The sequence below is a fragment of the Tupaia chinensis genome, unplaced genomic scaffold (assembly GCF_000334495.1).
Source record: "Tupaia chinensis unplaced genomic scaffold, TupChi_1.0 Scaffold000570_1, whole genome shotgun sequence".
In the NCBI taxonomy this organism is placed as follows: Eukaryota; Metazoa; Chordata; class Mammalia; order Scandentia; family Tupaiidae; genus Tupaia; species Tupaia belangeri.
This window is the reverse complement of record NW_006160084.1, coordinates 1,046,060-1,057,300: the sequence shown is the minus strand read 5'-3', so window position 1 is coordinate 1,057,300 and position 11,241 is coordinate 1,046,060.

Genomic DNA, 11,241 nt, shown 5'->3' with positions numbered 1-11,241 from the left:
CACGAGTCAGTCAAAGGGGCCCTGCAGTAATCACCAATTACTCCCAAAGATTCCATGTTCCAGGCCCGTGAAGGCATTTCTCTTCCTCTTAAGACCCTCACAGCAACATCAAGTTCCACTACTTGAATTTGGCAGGGGGCTGGGAGTGGCGGTTGGTAGCGGAAGACACTCAGATAGTACATGTTGGCTATTTCCGGCTGAAGGACTCTGAAACAGCAGGTGCAGCAAGGACTTCCTGACCTCTCCTAAAGCTGGTCGCGAGACCCTCGGAGGAACGGTGCCCTCTTGCTCCCGGGTAAAGAAGCCTCCTTGTCTCCAAGCTCACAGGGACACCTCGAGGAACCTGAACGAACAGCCTTGCCTCGCTGCTTTCCCAGCTTACTAGCCTCAGCTCAAACCTTGTTTTTGTCCTAGCACATTTCTCCACGACTCTCTGTCTTCATTAAGCTAAGCATAAAAACATTCAGATTTAATGTCTTCGGATTTCATTTCTTTGTAAACTCCTGTGTCACGTGAAACTTAGATTAAATAAATGTGTAAGCATTTCTCTTGTTAATCTGTGTCTATTACAGGGGCTCCATCCATATATATGTGCGTGTGCGTGTGTGTGTGTGTGTATAAACATATATAATTTACATATGTAATATTCTATATGTAATTATTATATATATAATTTTTGGAGAGATTTTTGCTATAAGGTGCATGTGTTCGCCAGAGAGACAGAAAGTGAGAAATCACTCCCCAGGGGGATGGCCACATTGCAATCCCTTCTCTAGTCTCCTCTCAGGATTTTGGGCGTGCACACACACTTGCCCAGATTGAGTTTCAAGCCACTGGGTCTGGGACTTGAACCATGGTCAGCTATGTGGGAGTCCAGTCCCTTAACCACCACACCACCTACTGGTCTTGAGGATAAAGATATTTTCTTCCCCAACACTACATATCCTTCCCCCAGTGTCCTAATTTGGAAAATGCGTGAGTAAGAGCATGCTGTGGGGAAGAGGGTGAGATGCTCTGCCTGCGGCACTGCCTTAGCAGAGAGCATGCTCCGTGTCAGCCATCGCCGTGACTGCTGTTAGCGCTCAGTCATACCTGGGCCCACTGGCCTGTATTTACAAAGGACAGAGTGAACTGGTTTGTGCGTCCTTTAGAATGCTGCTGTTGAGAGAGAGAACACAGAGAGCGTGGAGGAAAGTATTTATTTTTTAAGCCTAGATGTCATCTCTAACAGGAAGTCTGGATGTGAGATGGCTTCCTGGGGCTGGGGGTGGGGTTCATCAAGTGACTCGAGAACCACGTGCCCCATCCCACACACACACACAGCTATTTTGCTCGCCTCTACTTGGCCATGGGCTGCATCCTCTCTGCATCCTAAATTCTCTGTCCTAGTTTCAGTGTTACACACAAAAGAAAAAGATTCCCCAGAGACAGAAAAAGGAAAAGCTCTATTTTGGCTTACACTTTACAATTGAGAAAAAAATAAATAAATCCCTAGGGTCCCATCAAATGTCCCTTTCTATCCCTTGTACAGAATAACTACACATGTCTTATGCTAAACCAGTCCTTCCTAAGCATTATGGAATTAACATGTGTATAAGCAAGAATTACATCTGCATGAAAGAACAGAAAACCTCATATACCAATGGCTGAACAAGACAGAAGTTCATTTCTTTCATGTTGGGATGTTTGTCTATACAGTAGGGCTCCTTCGGATTCAGGAATCCAGACTCTAATATTATACTCCTCTATACATGTTTCCACTCCAAGTTGCTTCACAGCCCAAGATGGCTGCTCTAGCTCCAGTCCTTTAGTCTCCATTCCAGCACAGAGGAAGGAAGAAAGGCAAAGACTTTTGCTATAAAAGACACTTATAGGAGCTATACATACGACATCCGCTTACTCCCACTGGGCAAAACTCAGCTATACAGCCTTTCCTAGCTGTAACAAAGGCTGAGAAATTTATTTTCTCTCCACAGCCACAGGCTCAGATAAAAATTGGGATTTTTAGAAAATGTCATGTCATTTTCTTCTGATTCATTTCTTTTTATTTTATATTTAATATTTATCATTAATTGTTGTATATCTTTGTGGGCACAATATGAGTTTTCAAAGCATGCATGCAGTGTGTGATAATCTAATCAAGGGTATTACCGTATTCATCATCTTCAACAAAGAACATTACATTCTGTTGCCTACCTTTAGTTTCCATTCTACTAGTTTTTAAATATATATGTATATACATTTATCATATGTATGCCATATAGATGCTACATACATATACAGCATATGTATGTATGATATAGATGCTATATACATATATCATATACATATGCATATAGCATACATATAAATTTACGATTTGCAACTCTTTTTTTTTTTTTTACTCTGTTGCGGTATGCCTTTCCAAAACCTATTTGCATTGTTTACATGCATTCTTGCATCTGTTAAATGTTTTTTCCTGAACACCACCCCCGCCTCTCATCTCCCCCAACCCCTCACCTCCCCACCCTCTCACCCCCCAACCTTGAGCTAGTAGAATGGAAACTAAAGGTACACAACATAATGTAACGTTATTTGTTGAAGATGATGAATACGGTAATACCCTTGATTAGATTATCACACACTGCAGGCATGCTTTGAAAACTCATATTGTGCCCCACAAAGATGTGCAACAATTAACGGCTTTCTATTATTACCGAGAGGGGCAGGTGATGGATACTGGGGGACCAGCAGCAGTCTAAAGCACACCATGATTCCATCCTAGAAGGAGGGAGGACTCAGTTCTACCTGAGGCCATGGCTGCCTCGTACCTATTCAAAATCAGGTTCTGTTAACGTGGCAAGGTGGGGAAGGTGGTTGGATAGGCGGCCGCAGGTTACTGACTAGCAAACTCCCACTACCTTACAGATTACCCAGCAGCAGACCTGAGCAGCCCAGCTATAAAATGAAAGCAGGTATTCCTTTTGGTCTCTTCAATGTCCTACAGTTGCCTCCCACATTCTTTCTCACTGGTTCCTCCAGAATAAAGTCTATACAACTGGGAGCCTGTGACTGCCTTCCTTATGTGCCTGTCACATGACTCATAGCTCAGTGAGTAACTGAGTCATTTGTGAGACCTGGAGACCATCAGCTCCACTTGGGGCAGGAGACACTAGTACCTTGAGCATCATTTACACTGTGTGAATCTACCCTCCTTTGCAAGATGATTCCTGTTTAGTACTCACAATCATTCTTTCAAGAATATTACGGCATGTGTGTGGGGGATTCTTTGCCTCCCCAAAGCTCAACATTTATGGATGTAATGGCATTATTTCCAGAACTCGGAATGAACAGCATCACTGAGATAAGGAAAGCTCTGATTCAATGATGACAAGACATCTGGAGGAGAGGGACACAACTTACCTCAATGCCTAGATGTTTTATCTATATATTTATGTATGGTTTACCATGATGTGTGTGGACATCACTGAAGCCCCAAGCTCATGTTTTACTGAGTCCTTTAAGGTCTCAATGAACCTTGTATTTCAGCGACTTCTCTGGACTTCTCTTTTGTCACACCACTTTCCTGTAGATCCAGAATTCCGTAGCCCTGGCTGGCATCCCTAAGATGACTAGGCTGGCTGGAGAAAACGACCATTTGAAGAGGTGTGCCAAGAATAGACTACTGAAGCTGCAAGCCAAGGAATGCCAGGCTTGCTGGTCACCATCAGCAGCTGGAAGACACAGGAGGATTCTCCACAGAGTTTTAGAAGGAGGATGGCCTTGCTGATACCCTGACTTTGGACTTTCAGTTCTCAGAACAATGAGGCTAGGTTTTTACTTGTTTTACCTCCCCCAGTGTGTGGCACTTTGTTCTAGCATCCCTAGAACAGTAAAAAGATAGATGGAGAAGAGCCAAAGCTTCTTGCTGACAACCAGCCAGCCTTGGGCGTGAGCTCTGAGGTGGTGGGTCCTCCGGCCTCAGCTGAGCCTTCAGATGACTGTAGCCCTGGCTGGCATCTCTACTGACCCTGAGAGACCCTCACATCCAGACTTTCCATTAGAGATGACATCTATACTTAAAAATACTTTCCTCCACGCTCTCTGTGTTCTCTCTCTCAACAGCAGCATTCTAAAGGACGCACAAACCAGTTCACTCTGTCCTTTGTAAATACAGGCCAGTGGGCCCAGGTATGACTGAGCGCTAACAGCAGTCACGGCGATGGCTGACGCGGAGCGTGCTCTGTGCTAAGGCAGTGCCGCAGGCGGAGCGTGTCTCACCCTCTTCCCCACAGCATGCTCTTACTCACGCATTTTCCAAATTAGGACACTGGGGCTAGAAAGGATATGCAGTGCTGGGGAAGAACCTAAGCTGCTCCTAATTTCCTAACCTGCAGACACAGTGTGAAATGAGAAATCTTTATGACTGTTTAAACTGCCAGGTCTTGGTTTGTTTGTTTGTTTTAGAGACATTTTTGCTATAGGGTATATGCACTCACTGGAGAGACAGAGACACAGAGACAGAAAGAGACAAATTACCCTCCAGGGAGATGGCCACACTACAATCCCTTCTCCTCTTAGGATCTTGGGCACACATGCACACACACCTGGCATGAGTTTTAAGCCACCCGGTCTGGCATTCGAACCACGGTCGACTATGTGAGAGTCCAGGGAAGTGACCATTATGCCATCTGCTGCTCCTGGGGTTATTTTTTAATGTAGTAGTAGGCAAAAAATACAAGCCTTATTGTCACTGAGTAATCGCTATGCAAGTGTTTGTGGGTTATTGGTTTCCCACATGACTACTCAGGAACACAACTTCAGAAGCACTTGGGGCCAGCAGTTAACATAATGGCTATGTCACTGGACTCCCATGTAGTCGACCAAGGTTCGAGTCCCGGACCCGGTGGCTTAAACTCACGCTGGGCATGTGTGCGTGTGTGCCCAAGATCCCAAGAGGAGAATGAAGGAGAAGGGAGTGTGGTGTGGCCATCCCCCCTGAGGGGTGATTTCTCACTTTCTGTCTCTTTGTCTCTGTCTGTTTCTCTGGCGAGCACATGCGCCCTGTAGCAAAAAACTCTCAAAAAAAAGAAGAAGAAGAAGAAGAAGAAGAAGAAGAAGAAGAAGCAGCAGCAGCAGCAGCAGCAGCAGCACTGTACTCCTTAATCCAAATTTCCAAGTGATCTTGAGTCTGACATCCAGTTCCCACTGTCAGCTAGACACTGTCAGAGTGAGGTGTTCTGGTCACAGTGGAAGAATGGCACTGTGCATCGCCCGGCTTTTTGTGTGCCATTTCATAATTCTGGAACAACGTCACCCTCTGCGTCACCAAACAAATGCCCACCCTTTCCCTAAGGTCCTCAGATCCCGCCTTTGCAAACAACTCTGCCCATGGATCTTGTGTTTTATGACTCTGAACTCCCTATGAACCCCCATAGGATTGATTGCCTGAACTTTCAGTAGATATTTATCTTTCCTGCTTTATGACTTTGTTATGTGACTCTTGCTCTTTCTCTTACCTTTTTGATGGGTACACATATCGCAACTTCAGTTAGACTAGAACTCCAGTGAGACTGGTATAGAGCCTTGCACATGTGCACATTGTGCAGAATGAATGAATGAATGAATGAGTTAGTATAAAATTCAGAAGCTAAAACATCTGGCTCACTGGCTGACCATCCCTCATCTTCATCTTTTGGCTCTCTTTAACTTTCTTACACTCGAAAGCTAGAAACGAATTAGCATTCGTTAATACGTGTCATGAAGCCGTTTTCCACGTGCTTTGCTCTATCTGCGAATTTGTCCCCTGAGTAGGAAGTGATACATGGTATTTCTCTCTCTCATGCTAAGTCAGAGGGCCTGTAACATGAGCTGAAAATATGAGGCAATTAACCATGTAATTCAGACAAAATCGCTTGGAAATGTACTTCGTGAGTAGGTACACAGCCCAGTAATGGAAGACTTGAAAATTCATTCATGATAGATACAGAATCATTTATTAGCGGAAGCGTGGGCTGTGCTGGGAACATTTCTAATCTGTTAAAGTCAGCATCGCGGAGGGAAGCAGGCTTGATGACATAATCTCCCTCGATGCTGCCACTAGACACAGAATCCGCGACTCGGCCCTGGTGGTGTGGGGGACACGGCTCGGGCGGTGTTGGGGCGATTGCACTGTAGTTTCTAGGCGGGCAAGTGACAGAGACTGAGTGACAAAATCAGGCCAGGCTAAGGAAAAAGAAAGAATTTATTGGAAAGTATAGTCTAGCTCTTAAAGAGAAGGAAAAGCTAGAAAATGAGGCTTTGGAAAATCCAGGAACAGAGAGGCCCTAGGTTTCTAGGTAGCAGAAACTAACATGTGGACAGGTTTGCTCAGAAATCCCAACGGGACCTTCATCCCCCTGCAGCCCCGAGGGTGCCACCGTCAGGACGAGTCAGCCTCAGTCTCTTTCTCCCTGTGTCACCTGCCCACCGCGATGGGCCTTAAATGGGCTGCTGCTGTACACAGATTAGCGTCAGACTCTGGCAGGTGCTCTCAGTACGCACTCGTTCATCTAACAAACATTTCTTAAAACTGTCCAAACCTCGTGGGAGGTGCTACAAAGAACTCAAAGTCCATTCATTACAGATTCTTCCCCCTTTAGGAGGTGTGTTCAAATGTGTATGTTGAGTTAAAGGCTGTGCCCAGAAGAAGAGTTTCTGTCCCTTTTCATTACCAGGGACAGAAATTAATCTCGGGAACTGGCAGTTAGCGTAATGGCTATGTCGCTGGACTCCCACGTAGTCGACTGCGGTTCGCGTCCCGGACCCGGTGGCTTAAAACTCACACCGGGCACATGTGCGTGCATGCCCAAGATCCCGAGAGGAGAATGGAGGAGAAGGGATTGCGGCGTGACCATCCCCCCCTGGGGGGGTGATTTCTTGCTTTCTGTCTCTATGTCTCTGTCTGGTGAGTGCACGGGCCCTATAGCAAAAAAACCCCCTCAAAAAAAAAAAAAAAAAAAAGAAACTAATCTCTCACCATCTTTGTGGAGGAGAGAGATTGGTCCAGACACAGGAGAATCAGGGAGAGGAGTGGCGAGAGTGGCCGGATACAGGGGCCAGTGGGGGCTCAGGACTCTGCCCTTCCCATCTCTTGCCTGTGCTCCGTGCTGCTCTGTTCTCGGGGAGAGAGGGTCTCAGCAGCAGGTCTGTCCAAGGGGCTTTGCACAGCCCTTCTATACTGTGTCCCCAACGGCTCCCAGTCGCAGCTCCTGGGAGTCTCAGTCCCTGGGGCTTCCCCTGCCATACAGGCTAGGGCAGCAGGCAAACATGCCAGTGAGTTCATGGTCCAGGGAGCAGCCCTCAGCCAATGACAGAGTGACTAGATGTTCAAAATTGAATTACTGTCCTTGCAGGGGGACAATGTGGAGCACTAGATGTTCAAAATTGAATTACTGTCCTTGTGGAGTATAGTCTAGACTTCTCTCCAGATGTCTCAGCGGCCCCAGAGGCAGTTTGCTCACTCATGTGCTCTGCTTTGGCTTCTGTCCCCTTCCTGTCCCACTACCCTACTCTCCTGCCCATCTTCCTGAGAGCACTTCCAAAAGAAACCACTTGCATTCAGGTCCTGGCGTCAGAGTCCTCCTTTTAAGGAGTCTAGTCTAAGACACCGCAGTTATGTAATGACAAGTTACAAGGAAGTGTAGGCTTGTACCCTGCCAAGGTCTGAGCCAGTGGAGACAGTTTTGTTCTAGGTACTTCCATTTAAAATCCTGAGGCTGACTCTCGCTGTTCAGGGTTGGCCACATTCCCATTTCTGGGTTGAAATGTCCCCGTTGACCAGGTCTGGCCACCTAGTCACCAGGGCACGGACAAGGCTGGAGATAGTTCCACTCAGTCCTGACAGTCTGGGAGAGGAGGAGGAATGGTCTCCTGTGAAGAAGGAGGGTGTGGTTACCTGGTCCATGCCGAAGGGCTGGCGAGCAAACCACGAGCTGGCCACTGCAGGCAGGTAGCCACAGAGAAGGGAGGGTCATAGGGGATTAAAGCTCAAGGAACCTGAAATATTATCTTCTGAGTTTCCAACCCCTTCACCTCCTTTTTCTTAAGCCACCAAGAAGCTGGCTGATTTCTTCCTCTTAGTAATGCCATGTTTTGTGTGGTGAAATACCATGTCATCCAAACAAACAGCATGCATTCAGTGGTAACTAATTCAGTCTCGCATTTTAAAAATAAATAAATGGCATTTCTGAGTCCATGTTCCTAATAACAAGAAAAATACTACTTCTAAGTGATTATTGGAAATTGCAAAGGGAACTTTCCGTCCCTTCTGTACTTTTTTCCTTTTCTTTTTCTTCCTCTCTTTTTTCTTTCTTTCTTTTTTTTGAACAAGAGAACATGAGGGAAGGAGGGAGAGATGGGTACGATAAAGTCTCACGGCAGGGCGACCCTCCTATCCCAGCCGCTTAGTTAACATGGGTACGATAAAGTCTCACGGCAGGGCGACCTCCTATCCCAGCCGCTTAGTTAACGAGATCACAGGTGTGCACCATCACACTTGGGCTGGTCAGGCCGAGCAAGAACCCAGGCTAGACTTCCCAGTGGTTTCAGCCAATGCACGCACAAGCCCTTCCACTGGGCCACTGTGCTGGGCCCCTTCTGTCCTTCTTAATGCCTAAGTTCTGGGGAATTGGTGATATATGCACAACTCCAGCAGGAGATAGACCAGCAATGTCACTTACATGAATAGCCTTCACGCCTTGGCAGATTATCCTTCGGGGTGTATCTCCCAAGGAAATCCCCTAGGCTTCGTTATCATAGCACTTATGTGCTAGAAGGATCTCTGAGAGAGTATGTGTTTCATTCCTAGCTGAGTAAATTGACATGAATGATGACCCCAGATTCTCACATTTGTTCATGAGGCCAGAATTTCGAGCTCTTTCTAAGCGCAAAGCCGTGCTCCAGGATCTTGGGGAAACGAGAGTGAATAAAATGGAGAAGTTCCCTGCCAAGTGGAGAAGCAGACCAAAAGTAACAATAAATAACTTAGTTGGTTTCTCATCGAACAAGCAAAGAGCCTGGAAGCCAACTCACAATAAGAGAGAGTGAACAAACTGGAAATAAACAATGCTTCTTAGATCCATTGGAGAACTGTGATCGCAGAGCAAACTGCTGCCCAGAAAACTGGAGAGACAGACAGGCGGGTACCGAGAACCGCAGCTTCCTGAGGACCAAAGCCACATCTGGAGCCAGGATGAGGATGAGCACTTTCAGCTGTACCTTACGCGGGGCAGGAGACTCAGTGTGGACTAACTTGAAAGTTCAAATTCTGAGGGGATCTGGTCTTTGGGGAACTCCACAACTCTGTGAGTTTACCTCCAGGAGCCCCGCCAAGTCTTCACAGTGAAGAGCAGAGAAATCCAATTATACTTCTGGCAGGGATTGGGGAAAGGGAGTTATTTTGAAAAACTGGGAGTGCTAAGTGTTCTGGAGGTAATAAAGTGAATACCAAAGAGCAGTGAGCAAGGAGCCTGGTTGAAGAAGTGGCAGGCGCAATGGCCCTGGGTAACAAAGAACCCAGTCTGTCCTGGGAGCCAAGAGGAACCCCTGGTGGCTGGAACATGGTGAGGAGGCAGGATGGGTTGGCTTAGCTGCAGAGGAAGCAGGGCTGGCTCGCTCAGGGGCACACTGAGGAGCAGGCCCTCATTTTCCCTCTCACAAGCTTCGTTCTTTGGCAGATGCCCTGGGACTGGAGCTGGTCTCCTCGCTTTCAATCTAATACCTACTTCCCACCACCTGGACACACACACGACTGATTCTGGAGTGGACAGAGTAGGAAAATATAAATCCAGACACAGGCAGGGTTTTCAGCAACCTCGAGCCATGTAGTCTTCTGTACGGGCAGAGAAGTAGGCAAACGATCGCGTTCAGCTGTGCAGCCTGGGTATAGACTACACTCAAATGCTGGCTGTGCCACCGACCGGCCTTGTGGTCTGGACAAGGTACTTCTCTGAGTCCTGCTCTCCCCTTCTGGGGAAAGGAAATAATCAAGGAACGTCTAGAGAGGGTTATTGCCAGGATTAAATGAAATGAGTTAAAGATTGATTTTTCCCCTCACATGCTCATTTCCTAGTCATCTGTCTTAGTAAATGGTACCACCTCCCATTTAGTGAAACAGCTCAAGATAAAGTCCTTAGAGCCACCCCTGATTTTTTTTTTCTCCTTTTCTTTCAATCTCAAATTACCAGTGTACCTGGATGATTCTAGTTCTGAAATACTCTGGTTTACCTCCATTGCCCCAGCCTGGTCCAAGACACTGCAGAATCTTATCTGCCTACTGCAATGACATCCTCCCTCGTGCCGTCCTTTCACTTCCTATAATCCACTCTTCACAAAGCAGCCATTTATAACCGTTAATGGAATTTGACCATGTTTAGCCCCTTGAACTGACCCTGTCTAATGACTTTCTCACGCACTTACAATAAAATTCACACGCCTCCCTGGTTTCGCACCTGCCTGTTTCTCCATTCCCATCTTCCTGTCTTACCCCGTGAGAGTAGATCATCATGTTTGATTCTTAAACTTCTAGAACAGTCCTGCCATGGCTTTACGTGATGGACTAAATTACCCACCCCGGACTTGCAGCTTCGCTGTGGGACTTTCCTTAGCCAGTGGCATGCGAGTGGTCATGGCATGGGCAGAGCCCTGGGAAATGGGGATGTACTGTGTGCTTTGGCTTTGGCTTGTGCACGTGGGATCTCTCAGATGACGGATGTGCCCCAAGTGGCTGCCTATCCAAGGAGAGCGAGGAAAGATATGCGGCAGATTTAAATAACCAAGCCTGGACAAGCTGCAGCTGGAAGCAGAGCCATCCTGGAAGAGCCAGAGCCGAGAGCAACAAAATGCATACTTGTTATTCCAAGCCGGGGTTCTACAACCAGAGCTGATTGATAGACTCGGACTCCCGGTTTTCTTTTCTGCAATTGTCTTGTAGTTCCCTTTATGTGAAGCTATACTCTTTTTCTAGAGCAGAGTTTCTCCTTCTTGGCATGACTGACAGTAGGGGCTGGAGAATTTCGTGTTGTGGGGAGCTGTCCTGTATACTGTAGGATACTTAACGGCACCCTTGGTTCTGTTCACCGCATGCCAGCAGCATCTCCATCTCCAGCTGTGTCAGACAGAAATGTCTCCAGACACAACCAGATGTCCTGTAGGGGGCAGAATTGCCCCCAGCTGAGACCCTTCGCCCCTAGTAGAGCATGTGTCCGTCCCCCCCACCCCCAC